General features: G+C 34.0%; 1 long non-coding RNA gene across 1 annotated transcript; it reads left to right on the forward strand.

The window, feature by feature from the left end:
- Positions 1 to 2197: 2197 nt before the first annotated feature.
- LOC132739486 (uncharacterized) lies at positions 2198 to 11703 on the forward strand. The gene is made up of 6 exons (XR_009627012.1): positions 2198 to 2899; positions 5909 to 6852; positions 7033 to 7109; positions 8387 to 8447; positions 9933 to 9993; positions 10490 to 11703. It is a non-coding gene; the product is annotated as an uncharacterized LOC132739486 (long non-coding RNA).
- Positions 11704 to 16890: the final 5187 nt, after the last annotated feature.

The raw sequence follows: 16890 nt of genomic DNA on the forward strand, positions 1-16890 counted from the left end.
TATTTATTTATTTATTTATTTATTTATTTATTTATTCATTCATTTACTTAATTTCATATCATTTCATTCATTTATTCTTTCCGTTTAATTTCATTCAATTGCATTTCAATTCAATTCAGTTTGTTTATTTATTTATTTATTTATTTATTTATTTATTCATTCATTCATTCATTTAATTTCATGTCATATCATTTGTTTATTTGTTTACTTATTTATTTATTTATTTATTTATTTATTTATTCACTTAATTTCATGTCATATCATTCATTCATTCATTTATTCCGTTTCATTTCATTCCATTCCATTGCATTTCAATTCAATTCAATTCTCTTTATTTATTTATTTATTTATTTACTTATTTATTTATTTTATTCTATTTCAGATACCAACATCAGTCGAGCACTGTGATGAGAAAAAAGACTTTGGATATAAATTCTTTTCATTTTCAACTTTCTTTAAATAATATAATAAAGATGAGAAAATACATTTTGACTTCGTTTTTTTTTATTAAGCCATAGATGATATTGCTTCATTGCACAATAGAGTTTTAAATATGTCATTTATGTTTCTGTGTTAAATTCATGTATAATGTACGCTGAATTATTACTTCATTAAACATTTCTAAATATTCAACAGAATCATTATTTCAATTGCAAGAGTGCTATTGCTTAATTTCTATTTGATTTTCTTATATAGCTATAATGTATTTTCTTATATTGATATAGATATCAGTGTGATTTCCACTTGTCAAACATATGCATACTGTTTAAGTTCTTATTATATTTTACTCTTAAGTCGAGGTTATTGTCAATGTACGGGTATATTCTACATATTGTAACGATCAAGCCCATCATTTTACGTCCGAAAATAAACCCGTATCCGGAAACTACCCAAGTACTAAAGTAATTAACTGTACTTCATGACATCAACTTTTAATCATCAAAACATACACTGCATGTACAAATAACTTCATCCTTTTAATATTTACGATGGCTATATTACTTAAAATAACTTATTTTCTACGTTGTAGCCGTTTTAATGTTCAATTAGCCACACGCTGCCAATTTAAACATGGCAGCTGGTACTGGCTAAATTTCTGCCCGCGCGAGATTGGCAGTGACGTCATCGAAGACGATGACGATACTGCCAAGCTAGGCACCCTAGCCAAGCTAGCCACCCAGCGTCCCAGACTATAAATAGCAGCCCGAATCTGCCAAAATTGTCAGTACCTTGGTAGATAGCCACCAGACCACATCTATAGTATATTGAATATGGATGTATCTCCAGCCACCAGAAAGGTATATAATACTTTATGCCAGTAATAGTTTATATAGAAGCTTTTTATTTAATCATCTAGTTTGGCAGTTTGGCATTATTTACCATTTATGATAGATCCTGACTGAAGACCAAGTTTCCATAGCCATAATCCCATATTTTATAGTGATACCCATATACCAGGGTAGAACACCACTGTATTTTGTAGTTACCATTTGAGATACCCCATCAACCTTATAGCATTTCATGGTAATTCCTACCATAGAATTTGTACCAGACCACAGGCAAGACGTGACACCGTATTTGTCAAGCCTTTCATTACATCTTATATTATACATTATTCTAGACGTAACAGAAGAATATTCCTGACCTAAGACGAGGAGCCCAAGCCAGAGCCATCCACAGAAGATACTATATACCAATTTTTATTGTTTGTGAAATGTATATTTAATAAATAGTTGTGTTAATCTTATTTCAGGTGTCCGTATCTTTTAGTCCTTGTGTCCCTATTTTCCCTTATCCATTTACGTGTGTTTGAGAAGAACCCACGTGTCGATATTGAAGTGTGTCCGGGCTAGCAGACCCCGGGTACGTTTCAACTGGTGTCAGAAGTGGGATTCCAATGATTTTATGAGATTTTCCAGATTGATCCATCATCAACCATTAACAGTTGTCTGCTTTACCATTACAGGGAAATAACCAGGAGACCAAGAGACAGAACATTTTATTATTTATGTATCATAGTTCATTTCATTTGCTGATCCAGATTTTTGATCTTCCAAGGTGCATGACAAAGTGCAGTTGTTACACAAGGGTCATAATTCTGAAAGCAAAATTTTTGAGTTATGCCCCTGATTGACTTTTTTTTACAGACAAATGTTTTACACCACATACAGTGCTCGTTGACACACAGTGCCTTCAAATAACCTGGCAATATGTGTCAAAGAAGAATGTTTTAATTTGATAACAACAGTGAATAAAATTATCTCCATTTCAGGGTACAATCACATTACCTCCAGGTATTGTACCAGGACAGGGGGCGGTACTCATGAAAAATGAGCAAGGGCAGATTGTGATAGTCCAGCCTGGCTCACTTCCAGGCCATAATCCAGTTTCTTCAGTAACGATCTCAAGCAGTACAACACAACAGAAAGTTCAGTATGTTAGGGTAAGTCTCTTCAACCTTGACAAATATGAACAACATTGTTATGGTGTGTGACTTGACAAGTCTTAGTACATGTTTGTTAAGTTTTTACGTCGATATTTACATGTTTTGTGGTCATATCTGAGCAGTGGATCCCAGACTTCCCGAAATACGTCGGTCCGACGGACATGTCCGATAAATTTTGATCAGGTCCGACGAGTTTTTACTCCGGATCGGTCCGACTGTCCGGCTTTTATCCAAGCCGCATGTATACAAAATGGCGTCGCTAAAGGTGACAAACCTTGGAAAAATTAAAAATCTACGTCAGAGGAACAGGCAGAACAGCAGTAAAAGGATAAAAAGAATGACTAAAGAGGAAGTCGACCTAACTTTATGTTTTACGTGTACATGTAGGCATTAGAGGGACATGGATGTACTGTCCATCTACAGATCTCTCAAATTACTGACGCGATTCTAATTGTAATTTACACAAATATTGTCGATTATCAACTACGTTACTTTCACGATATAGTTTATTAACATCATTTTTCTATGATTGTTATTTTCATGAACAACATATTTCTATAATTTGTTATTTTCACGAACATAACTAATTAACAACGAGTTTCTGTTATTGTTATATATATTTATTAACAACGATTTTATGTGAATGCTTACGAGCAAGTGTTTGCTAAAGTCACTCTCGATAAAAACAAAACTCTTATCATTGGTTCCATCTACAGACCACCAAACAGTGACGAAACATATACTGAAGAACTATGTTCTACAATAGAAAACATAAAGAATCGTTACAAAAATGCAGTAATATGGATAGGTGGAGACCTAAACCTACCTGACATCAACTGGACCATCAACACAGTAGAAGGTAACCAGAATTCCAACAGGATCAACAAAAAGATCCTTGAAGTTGTTGAATCCTGCAATCTTCACCAGATGGGCACTCAGCCAACAAGAAAAGACAACATTCTGGATGTTTTCCTCACAAATCGTCCTACTCTTACAACGCGCAGTACAACTCTGCCAGGACTAGGTGACCATGACATAGTCATCATTGAATCCAGTGCATCGGCTAAAAGATCAAAACCAGTCAAAAGACTTATACATCTATGGAAAAATGCAGATATAGACCAACTGAAAAGCAAATGTCACCAATTTCAACAACACTTTAAAGAAACTTACACAACAATTAGCCATATCAACACTATGTGGGCAGACATAAAAGACAATCTCCTGAAAGTCCTGGACTCCTGTGTGCCATCCAAGATGAGCAGCTCTAGATTTAGCCAGCCATGGATAAACAAAGACATCAAACAGTTGAGTCGAAGGAAAAAGAGAGCATATGCCCGTGCAAAATCAACCAAGTCTCATAAAAGCATAAAACGATATGAAGATCTCAAGAAAAAATCTAGACTGGCATGTCAAGAAGCCTACAATGAGTATGTCAACAATATTGTCAGTCCAGAGTCTGCCTCTAATCCCAAAAGGTTCTATAGTTTCATTAAAAGCAAGAAAACAGATAGTCAGGGAGTAGCACCACTGAAAGCAAAAACGGGCATGACTTCACTCCGACAGCGACACAAAGGCCAATATCCTGAATGAGCAGTTCTCTCTTCAGTTTTTCAACAAGGATGAAGACATCTCAACTATTCCTGATATGGGACCAAGCCCACATGATCCGGTTGAACATATTACAATCACAGAGAGCGGAGTACAGAAGATCTTTGCAGGACTTAATCCACACAAGGCTACAGGTCCAGATCAACTCCCAGCAAGACTTCTAAAGGAAGCAGCTACAGAACTTACTCCTGTATTTACACTGTTCTTCCAGGCATCTGTGGACCAAGGAATCATCCCTGACGACTGGAAAACTGCCAACGTGGTACCAATTTTCAAGAAGGGCGACCGCAGTAAAGCAGAGAACTACAGACCTGTCCTCTCTTACTTCCATAGCATGTAAGGCACTTGAGCACATCGTTACAAAGCACCATTATGAAACACCTTGACACCTACAACATACTTACAGATACCCAGCATGGATTTTGTAAACGCAGATCCTGTGAGACTCAACTTTTACTGACAGTCCAGGACCTTGCTTGCAATATGGACTCTGCTGGTCAGACTGATGTCATTTTATTAGATTTTCCAAAGCTTTCGACAAGGTCCCACACCACCGATTACTTACAAACTTCAATTCTATGGTATACGAAACAACCTACTAAAGTGGATAAACAGCTTCCTAGGGGATCGGAGCCAGAGAGTGTTACTAGACGGCAGCAAATCAGGTGAAGCACCTGTCCAGTCAGGTGTCCCACAAGGCAGTGTTCTAGGACCTCTCTTATTTCTCATCTTCATTAATGATCTACCCAACTATGTATCACCTGAATCCACCACTAGAATGTTTGCTGACGACTGTGCCCTTTACCGCTCTATCCACTCAGACCAAGATGCTATAGCCCTACAAAAAGACCTAGATGGACTACAAAGATGGGAAAGGGATTGGTTGATGGAATTCCACCCTCAAAAATGCCAGATACTCCACATAACAAACAAGAGAAAACCAATCAGACAACCATATAACATCCATGGACACATCTTAGAAGAAGTAGATACAGCAAAATATTTAGGCCTCAACTTCCAAAAGTCACTAAACTGGAACCATCACATTGATCTAACTACAAAGAAAGCCAACAATGCCACATCCTTTCTACAGAGAAACATCAATCAATGCCCAAGAAGGACCAAAGAGCTCTGCTATATGACCCTCGTGAGACCTCTGGTGGAATACTCCTCTATCATCTGGGACCCTTTCACTGAGGCAAATATCTGGAAACTGGAGATGGTGCAGCGCCGAGCAGCAAGAATGGTCTTCTCAGACTACAGAAGAACCAGCAGTGTGACATCGATGCTGCAACACCTACAGTGGCCTACCCTCCGAGAACGCAGAGCCATGCCAAGGTGACCATGATGTACCGTATAGTAAATGGCCTAGTAGAAGTCCCTACATCCAACCTCACCCCAGTCATCTCTGTTCGAGGAACATGGACTTCACTACCTGGTACCATTTGCAAGGACCCAATGCTACCAGCGATCCTTCTTCCCAGACACCATCCGCCTCTGGAACAGTCTTCCCCAGACAGTTTTAAGCTGTACAACCATAGACAGCTTCAAGAGGGAAGTACTCCCACTCACTCTCCGATAGACAGTCCGGTGTTTTTACCTTTTTACCAGCACTATATATAGTACTTTTTTAAATCACTCTTGTACATAGACACTTCTCACACCGCGCTGCGCTAGTACGAGTATACGCCGGAAGGTGTCTGTATTATATTGGAAGAAGAAGAGTATTTTTTTTATTTTTAGGACTTTTTCTGGTTGTTATTTTCACGAAGATGATTTATAATTAGCAACAATACTTAACCACAATTATAACTCAGCATATATTGGTATTTATTTGTAATCATTTTGTAGAGATGACATAAGAATAAGCAAAAACACTGACAGGAAAGTTGCAATTGATGACTTTCCAAGCGACAGCCCGTGTGACAGGTATTTGAATGTTGGAAATTTATTTGGAAGAGACACATATGTCCGTTTGACACGTCAGTGTGAGTATGTTTTCACCTCGATGATTGAACTTTTCGATGGATTTCAAACCATAGAGGCAAGTATTTTATTTCCTTTAAAAATTATTTTATTTACATTATAATTTAAAGGTATTTATTAGTTATTGTTAAAGAATGACTTTTTAATGATAGTTTGGTAATATTAGGTACTTTATGTTCAAAATTCTATACGAGAGTTTCACGAAAGTTACAAGTAAATAAAAAATACATGTCGTTAAATTCTGAAGAATTCTGCATGAAATAGTAATTTAGTAAATAAATGTTGCATAACATGTTAAGATTATCTGTAATGCCCATTACAGGAATACGTGACACATTGGTTTAATAGAAGGAAGATGCGAAAGCTTGGGTTTTTGGTGACCGTTGGTGTGTATTCGCATGGTATCATTATCAATGAAGATGGAAGTGTCAGTTTGTTTGACTCCCATGGACAGCTGAAATACGAAGGAAAAGTGATCACGTCTTTGGCCGGAGCTTTGAATTTTCCTTCGGTCAAAGAGCTTGCTGTTTTTTTATAAGTATGTATGGTGAGGGCAGAAGCGCTGCAATTGCTCTGGTCAGTGTGCGTTCCCCCGGATCATCTCACAGAGGGGTTTGCAAGAATGCCACTGATCATGAGCAAGCTGAGTTTGGTTATCAACCATTCTGCATGAAAGCAACTGACACTTCGGCGAGCTATATCCTGCCAGAAATCCAAGTAGAAGGCGAGAGCGTAAATGAGAATGTGAAAGTATTGGAGGAAGATGATGTGTCACCGTATGTTATGCTTTTAGGAGGTGGGACATAGAGGTAATTGATTTATTCTTGTATATGTATATAAACTCTGCATAGTTTTCAGCTTAAGCATAGTTTTGTTAACTTCATAGAAGAGAAGAAAAGAAATTATAAAGGAGTATATTTTTGTTAGAATTTATTTTGATATATGCATGATTACAATATTATTTACAAATCATAATTTTGATTTAACAGCGCAGGGCCGAGTGAGATGGAGGAGGGAGGAGACGGAGGAGGGAGGGGCTAGCAAGTTCTGTCAGGATGAATAAATGGTATGTACAATAAAGAGATGGTCTTTGGCTTTCAGCGTTCAATCATACACAAATAGTCTATATTTAAATAATTAGTCTATATTTTACATATTTTTTTTATAAAAAATATTAAAAATAATATATGTTATAGATCTACATGCATGAGTACAATATAATTTACGAATTATAATTTTGATTTAACAGTGCAGGAGGAGGGAGGGGTTAGCAAGTTCTGCCGGAATGAATAAATGGTATGTACAATAATGAGATGGTCCTTGGCTTTCAGCGTTCATCATACACAAATAGTCTATATTAAGATACCCAGTCTATATTTAGATAATTGGTCTATTTTTTAGATATTTTTTTTTTATAAAAAAAAACAGTCATCGAATTTAGCACTGGCCCGGTGGCCCATGGTCAGTGAAAATTAGTCCGGGCCAGTGAAAATTTTAAGAAAATTTAGTTAAATATATAGTAGAATTCAAAATCTTAAATTCATTGACTGAAAAAATAATATATGTTATAGATCTACATGCATGAGTACAATATCATTTACAAATTATAATTTTAATTTAACAGTGCAGGACCGAGTGAGATGGAGGAGGGAGGGGCTAGCAAGTTCTGCCAGGATGAATAAATGGTATGTACAATAAAGAGATGGTCTTTGGCTTTCAGCGTTCAATCATACACAAATAGTCTATATTTAGATACCTAGTCTATATTTAGATAACTAGTCTATATTTAGATACCCAGTCTATATTTAGATACCTAGTCTTTATTTAGATAACTAGTCTATATTTAGATACCCAGTCTATATTTGGATACCTAGTCTATATTTAGATAACTAGTATATATTTTAGATATTTTTTATAAAAAAATAATTTATCACACACCCATGCCGATTTTGCGACTCCGTAAATATGGTATTGCACGGCCGTGCATATATTTTGATGTGACGTCCATTAGCGTTATACAAACATAGTGTAAAAACGCGCTAAATGTTAGCGTTATACTATAGGCGTGTCAATGAAAAATGACTCTTATTTCACTTTAAATGGTCTTTATTTTGGGTATGTGATAAATAGAATATTAAATTCGTGTTAGTTCATAACTGAATTTATTGCACTCGTTGAATAAAATAATATTATGCTCGCCAGAGGCTCGCATAATATAATTTTATTCAACTCGTGCAATAACTTCAGTATTGAACTTACACTCATTCAATATCCTCTATATATGATATAGATCTATATGCATGAGTACAATATTATTTACAAATTACAATTTTGATTTCACAGCGCAGGGCCGAGTGAGACGGATGAGGGAGGGGCTAGCAAGTTCTGTCGTGATGAATAAATGGTATGTACAATAAAGAGATGGTCCTTGGCTTTCAGCGTTCAATCATACAATCTATCTATACACAAATAGTCTATATTTAGATAACTAGTCTTTATTTAGATAACTAGTCTATATTTAGATAACTAGTCTATATTTTGATAATTAGTCTGTATTTTTGATATTTTTTATAAAAATATAAATGGGTGGCGGAAGGTTCCCTTTGTGGCGGTTTTTACCTCCCAGTTTGGTTATTTCGATACAAATATGTACATGCCATGTTTGTTATTATGTAACATTTTTCATGTTTGTTATTATGTAACATTTGTCATTTATGGCATTTAATAAATGCCCTATTTCATTCAACCTAAGTGTTGTGTTTTATCTCATACCAAACAAGTTCGTCTTGCCAGTTATATTTGCTTGACCTGGACAATACATAAAATAGATTTTATGCCCACATAAAATAATTTATGTCATTGTTCTGTCCCTATACTCATTACTGTACAGAATATTACGGGTCAGGTTTTTAGCCGTTACGGGTCAGGTTTTAGCCAAGTACGTCTTAGCCAATCGATATCAAGACTTAAATCATGTGATGTTAATTAACCAATGATTACATTAGATCTATCACAAAGAAATAATTTTGGCGAGGAATGATTCTCGCCTTTCTGTTTACTAAAATCCACCTCCTCCAACTCCATCCTCCTCTTTTCAATTTTTGATGTTGATATATAAATACCATTTCATTTATTCTTAATGAATCAGTTGTTTCACTTATTGTTTATCTCAATTATTTGTGCAACTATTCATGAGATACACTATATATATATATAATATTATGTATATTGTTCATGCAAAGATTTATAAAACTAGTCGATGTTATATTATCTCTTTCAAATATTTTTCTATTTGTTGTCATAAATACTTATGATCTAGTCATATGTTATACACTTTTTAATGTATAGAATGTTTAAACTATTCCAAGGATGGAGCCCTACATCAAGTGGTACTAGGCACAAGATAAAAGGGCACAGGTTTCCAAACTATGGTTTTTCCTGGGCGAGTCGACCACGATTTGGAAAATATTTATTTTTTCTGGTCAATTGTTTTTGATCAGCAATCCATTTTATTATATTTATGTAGATGGTTTTTGGTTCAACTTTGTCATCTTACATAACTTTTGTTAAGATTGTAATCTATTTGAATTACATTACAATGTTATCATAATCTGGCGGTTTTTACCTCCCAGTTTGGTTATTTCGATACAAATATGTACATGCCATGTTTGTTATTATGTAACATTTTTCATGTTTGTTATTATGTAACATTTGTCATTTATGGCATTTAATAAATGCCCTATTTCATTCAACCTAAGTGTTGTGTTTTATCTCATACCAAACAAGTTCGTCTTGCCAGTTATATTTGCTTGACCTGGACAATACATAAATGCTATAGATCTATGCATGAATACAATATTATTTACACATCATTATTTTGATTTAACAGCGCAGGGCCGAGTTAGACGGAGGAGGGAGGGGCTAGCTAGTTCTGTCGGGATGAAAAAATGGTATGTACAATTAAAAGATGGTCCATCACATATATCATTTGGCTTTCAGTGTGAAATCTTCAAAATACAATCTATACACAAATAGACTATGTAAATGATAGAGCTACCTCTTTCGGAGGTATACGGTAAATCGCTCTATCGCTACTTCCGAGCTAGTGCATGTCGTTGAAATGGACAGTTTCATCATGAAACTGATTATTTTCCCTCCCATTTTCATGTAAACAGCAATTCAGATTAAAAACAAATATGTTTCAAGCAGATATAAGGTCTAGAAATGAAACAGTTTCAAGCAGATATAAGGTCTAGAAATGAAATAATACCATTATATTCAAAACAAGCCTTGGTTACACTGGATATGTAAAAAAAGTAAAAAAGTAAGCAAGGACGTACTGACCTAAATGATATGCTAAAGAACTTAATATCTCTCTATCTCTCAAAGAGTAAAATTACTGTTATAAATGTCTTAACAAGCAAAATATTCGTTCTTTTAATATAGGATACGAGAGGACAGAATGCGGGTAGAAAGATATGTCGAGAATGTTGTCCCGAATTACTCTGACATAAGTTTTCAAAGGCATTTCCGACTGTCTCGTGATACTTTCAACATAGTTCATGATCAATTAAAAGAATGTCAAGAGTTTGTTGTACAAGCTCGCCAGCAGTTCCAGTCGCTAAACAGTTAATGATCACCTTGTGGTACTAAGTGACACACGATACAATACATCGTCTGTCAGATAGGTTCTGGGTTTCAGAAGATACCATCCTGAACTCCCGGGACTCTGTTATTGCACCAGTTAAAAGACATTTGAGAACAAAAATTATAAGCTGGCCAACACAGCAAGAAAAACAAGTCATTAAAGATCATTATGAAAGAAAAAATGGGTTCCCCAATATTATTGGGAGTTTAGATGGCACACACATTAGAATAAGTGCTCCAAGAGAGAACCAAAAATCATACATAAATCGCAAAGGATTCCATTCTATTCAACTGCAGGCTGTCTGTAGAGAAGATTTAACATTTACTTACTGTTTTACCAGTTTCCTCGGGCGTGTTCATGATTCAAGAGTATTGAACAAATTCTGATTTAGGGGATCATGGACAAGAGCTATGCGGAGATGACCATATCTTAGCTGATGGTGGATATCCATTACAGACATGGTTATTAACACCCTACTGGGACAATGGATTTTTTAACCTTTAACCAGAGACATTTCAACTTCTTGCTGTCTTCAAATCGAGTGTCCATAGAACGAGCCTTTAGGCTTTTAAAGGGTAGATTTCCGCGCCTTACAAGCTTGGTTGTGAATAGGGTAGAGACAGTTGTGGACATTATTATGGCTTGTTGTGTTTTGCATAATGTTTGCATTCAGCAATCCGATATTAAAGATGAATTTATGCAAAGAGACAATGCTCCTGTCAGATTAAATGTTGGTCATGGAATTCAACCTCCTGCAGAGGGTATTCTGAAAAGGGATAACATTGCAGCCAACTTACAGTAAAAAGAACAACTGAAATGTGTAGATTTTCTTAACTTTATTTGGTGTACAGTATGTGTAAATACGGAATATGAATTCATATACGCGAATATGAACGAGAGATTATTTTCATAAAATCAGCTCTTCTGAGACTATTTTCGTCAACAGATACTATTTATACTTTTCTTGTATCGTATGTCTTTGAGTGAAAGAAAATAAATTTCTAATATTGTTTTGGTTGTAAATTAATTACTGTGACCAGGAAGATACCGAGTATGAACGAGAATAACAAACATGAACGTTATTATTTATATATAAAATAGCTCACAAAAGTATAGAAATAGAACTTTTAATTAAACTATATCTATCATTATTTACTTGCATCATGTCTTTGAATAAAATTTTATGAATTTAATGTACTGGTTGCAAATTGTTGTGACCGTTGTAAACGGTCAGAAATGCCTTATAATCATTTTCTAAAGACAAAAAAGAAGCATATATGCTATAAGATAAATCTTTTACTATATGCTGCTGAAATATGAAGTTAGCAGCCTATCCCGTACAATGAAGCTCATTTTATAAATTGCGGAATCAGACAAATCCAATACATGACAGTATACAGTATAAAATAAATACGTGCATTTGTAATTAGAATTCATAATAACAAAGATGTCACAACTTGGCAGATTCAACATTTCTTATTAACAAGTCCTATAATAAAGTGATAATGTACGTGATTTACGCTTTCCCTGAAATATCGACGCTGCACGTGAAAAAAGTCAGCGTAGGATATTGTTTCTAAACTTCCATTAGTATAAATCATTAAAAAATGACAAACAGAGAAAACAATTTTCCATTTATTGAAAAAAGAAACCACTGAAATTCTATCTAAGGGAGGGAACTACGTGGGCTTTATGTCTGTTAATGTTTACGGATTGTCTTTCCCAATGGTTTAATTTTAATGTTAAGGAGTGTTAGACTAGCAGTCAAATCTCATTTTCTCGACAGAGACCAACTTGGTTTTAAGATTATTTTCCTAAAAGCCTTTTCATCCCATTAAGGAGGTGTATGTATACGTTGTTTAATGGCAGTGGTGTTTTTTAAAAACATTTTTTTTTCTTCTTTTTTCTTCTTTCTCTAATTAATTAATTTATTTATTTATTTATTTATTTATTAATTAGTTAATTTATTTATTTATTTACTTATTGTTTCTTTGAATGAAGGAGACAATCTTAAAACAAGAAACACTGTTACACAATGTGACTAGTTGATCAGAAAGTGGCAGATAGCCCGTCTCCCTATACTATAGTACATTGATTATTAACTATATAATCAGCCTACTAATTAACATGACTGGTATGTAATCGTGAAACAGAAGACCTATATATATATTTATCTGATACATTACATCAAACCTTACAGACGATGACGTATGAAAGTTAGTTCTTTTTAATACGTTCCATTCTCCAATGAGTATCGTGAGCAGTTGAGCATTTTACATTTCTTAAATCATAGAAATGAAATAGTACAAAACGTAGTGCTCAAGCAAGAAACAAATTTGAGCCGCGTCACGACAAAACCAACATAATGGGTTTGCGACCAGCATGGATCCATTATGTTGATTTTGTCATGACACGGCTCATTTAAGTTCTTATTTCACTCAGTCTGATTTTTTTAACCAAATATCGTTTAAAGCAAACTTCATGGCGGTATTAATTTTTGGTGCAATTTGAAATGTACATTCCATTTATAGATCCGTATATAAATTAAGCTGTACAAGAGAATCGCTGTCAGAAAGCCACTTAAAAGATCGTCACTCCATGGGTTAAGCTTTCAATAACGCCTACAGAAACTGCCTTGGTCCTGTTCAATCCTAGAATTTTACGTGTCTGATTTCCTAACAAACTAATAGACAAAATAGTGCGATATTAGTATAACTTCAATTTTATGACAAAAGAAAGCCATATAAAAAGGATATAAAGTTTCAAGAAAAAGAAATATACCATGGAAGTAGAACTAAATTATTAAACATTTTATGAATTCATGTTTTGAACTTCACGATTTAAGCTTCACAAATTCATCTTGACGAATTCATGATTTTAATTTCATGAATTCATGAAGTTGAAATCGTAATGTTCAAAACATGAATTCATGAAGTTAAATTCATGGTGTTGAAATGTCCCAACCGGTCATTCGTAGTTATGTGATATTTTCAGCATTGAATTGATGAACTTCGTTTGGTTTCAAATTACGTTCACTGTGTGTCATTTAAATTTGTATCTTCGCTTAGTAATTTTTCTATCTTGAACAAATATGAGAAAAATGAAATTTTAAAGGCATATAATACTGTTGCATAGACATATACCGTAAGATAAATTGAAATCTTTAGTCTCGCGGTCAACATAGAGTTGAAAGGACTTGTTTTTTTGTTGTTTTTTTCTTAATCTAATCATCGTCTTTCAACACAAACTTTTCCCATTGCCATAACAAACGACGTTGTCCGTGTAGGCTGTAAAATGTGTCATAAATTCCTACAAAGAAATTGATTGTAGCATGTGACTTATTTTGATAATGATAAAGTGCACTCTTATTTTGATATTGTAAAAGTGCATATAAAATTTGACCTTACGACATGTACGAGGAGTGTTGAAATATGAATGTAACTAGGCCAATATCTTATTGCACGAACTATGAAAAAGAAATCGTATAGATGGTTGTGTAAGCTCTCACTTGATAAGTCAGTTCAGTCTAGCTGATTTACGCCATCTAGTCATGTATACTAAAGCTAAAATGGTCGGGAAAAGGTCTCCTTTCAGTGACCAAATACGGTCCTATATCAAGAACCGCTGTATTCTTGGTATAAAGGCGAAAAACATATATTTAATGAAATATGTCATGTTTATGGGAACAGTGATTTTCTTTTTCGTCTGTCACACGGTGGTATGCGAAATTTAAAAGTGGCATGCACCTCGGGCACACAGTCCGAAAACTGCAACTTTGCCAAAAATGGTTTAAAAAGTAAAAGATTTGATTGCTACTGATGCAAGATTTATTTTGATAATACTTGTTCATATTATAATGGAACAAAAAAAAACTTTCCTCTCACCAGTTAATTTATTTTGGTTCAGTTGCATAGGAAGCCTCAAACTTCGAGACACACGTTTGATTCCATATAAAGCAATAAGTATAAAATGCCTTGCCCACGGTCAATAATTATTACACCTCCAGTCCGATAATCTTTTTGTTTCATTTGCTTATACATTCGACTGTCATATTGACCCTGATGTTATATTATATTTTATTTCATTAACAGTGCATGTAATCTTATATGGAAACATTTTGTCTAGGATGGCCACATATATCATGTTACATGATGTTACATCATGATCAATATGAGCCGTATTACACTCAGATTATATTGTACTACAAATATAATTTTGATATTCAATTACCAGTTCCATATTGGGAGTGGTACATGAAAGTCATCGAGTGTGTTTTATTTATCTTAATGTACTTTGCAAATGTCCATAAAATTTACATTTTTACCTATATGCTACATAATAATACGGACGGACAGACGGACGGACTTACTTGGATGGATAGAGGTTATGGGGTTGCTCCTTGCAGTTCCTTTTTGTCTTATTGAACCTCGTTATCCAACAAGTTAGAATTACAGTACAGATGTTGTAAAGATGTACACAGACCAGTTTCACGCTAATTTTCGAGATTTTTTTTAAATGTATTTGAAAAAGCAATAAATTATTACAAATGAACAAAGATAGTATTTTACACATTTCAAATAGCATTAACAAAATCTACGTATATTACCAAATTGGGGTCAAAATATGCAAAAATTTCCCTTCCTGTGTTAGTCGCGCAGTAGAAATATTGTGATTGATTCTGCAAATCAGTCATTAATCGCACATTACATGTAAATTATTACTTTCATCTTGCATCTGTTTTCATTTCTTAAAACTTAAGTACATTTTCATGTTTAATTTTCTTGAAATATTTGGCTCATCTAGATGCATGCAGTAAAGTAACTAAAATAATTTCTTTCATAGTGACATTTTGTCTTTGTCCTCCTCCATTTCGTTTCGTGTTTTTCACCAATCTTTTTCCCTTATTACGACTTGTATCTGTAACATTACTTCGTACATATATTTTCAACCGTACCTTACGTACGACAATGCCATGAACTGTGAACATGTGAACTGTTATAACTGGAAGAACACACTTGTAAGCTTGTATATAGTTATTTGCCTCATCCCATTTCCATGTCAAATTAATTAACGTTTCAACATTCAATTCTTCTAAATAATCTAATGAATGTTTCTTATTTTCTTATTTGTGTGTTATAGTATTAGTTATAAAGATCGTTGACAGGTTATATGGCCCTATATATAAACGGCTATTTGTAAATATAACCCGAGCCGTTAGGCGAGAGTTATATTGCAAACAGCCGTTTATATACGGCCATATAACCTGTCAACAATCTTTATTACGAATTTATGATAAAGCAAGCATCATTTTTAGAGAAAAAAGTAAGATTTCTTCATGAATCGACAGCAGCCGTGTATATAAAACTATACAAACGTCACGTTATCCTTACAAACGTGCAGTATTATAAAAAACAACAACAGGGAACTGTACGTATGTAGGCAAGTAAAAGCTAAAATTCAGAGGGCTTGGCGTTAGAATAATCAAAACTGGGTTGATAAACTAACAACAAAGATCTAGCTTTTTTCAAACGTAATAAGTTTATTTATTATATATTTGTTTTGTACGTTTCTGACTGTGTAAATGGGTAATTGATAATAAGATGCTACATATATAATTTACTGTATAATGAATATGTAATAAATAAAGTGTTAAATAAATAAGATATTATTATATATATATCACAAAAATCATATATTAGATACTGTATTAGAGCGTATCTCATTTCGGTAAAAAAAGTGTTCTAATGCATTCAGAAAAAATGCTGCAGATTTGTTTAGCTAACTATACCTTCTTTTTTCTTCTTTTTTTTCAAGCACTAATATATACTATGAGTTCATTTGAAGTGCTGATATTATGCTTAACGTTTTGTTGAAATATCCAAACGTAAATATCCTTCATATGATTAGAATATAATTTCCTTAAAGGCAATTAAAACATTTTTATCTCCTAAAAAAAAGGAAAACATGTGTTTAATACCGTTTTAGAAATGGATTAAGATCATGTTAGAGGCATATCGCGTAGAGAAATTAATGCCAGGCATGAAATAATTTGTCATAAAAGTAGCAAAGTGTAAATAAAGTGGTATTTTGACTTCTAAATGAAATACTAATTAATACACTATATCTGTATTAAATGCCAAAATGCAAAAGAAACAAAAGATGGTTCCACTATATGGTTTTAAAGTTGTTTGGAAACAAT

Source organism: Ruditapes philippinarum, unplaced genomic scaffold (assembly GCF_026571515.1).
Source record: "Ruditapes philippinarum isolate M1 unplaced genomic scaffold, ASM2657151v2 ctg3000_1_1_1_1, whole genome shotgun sequence".
Classification (NCBI taxonomy): Eukaryota; Metazoa; Mollusca; class Bivalvia; order Venerida; family Veneridae; genus Ruditapes; species Ruditapes philippinarum.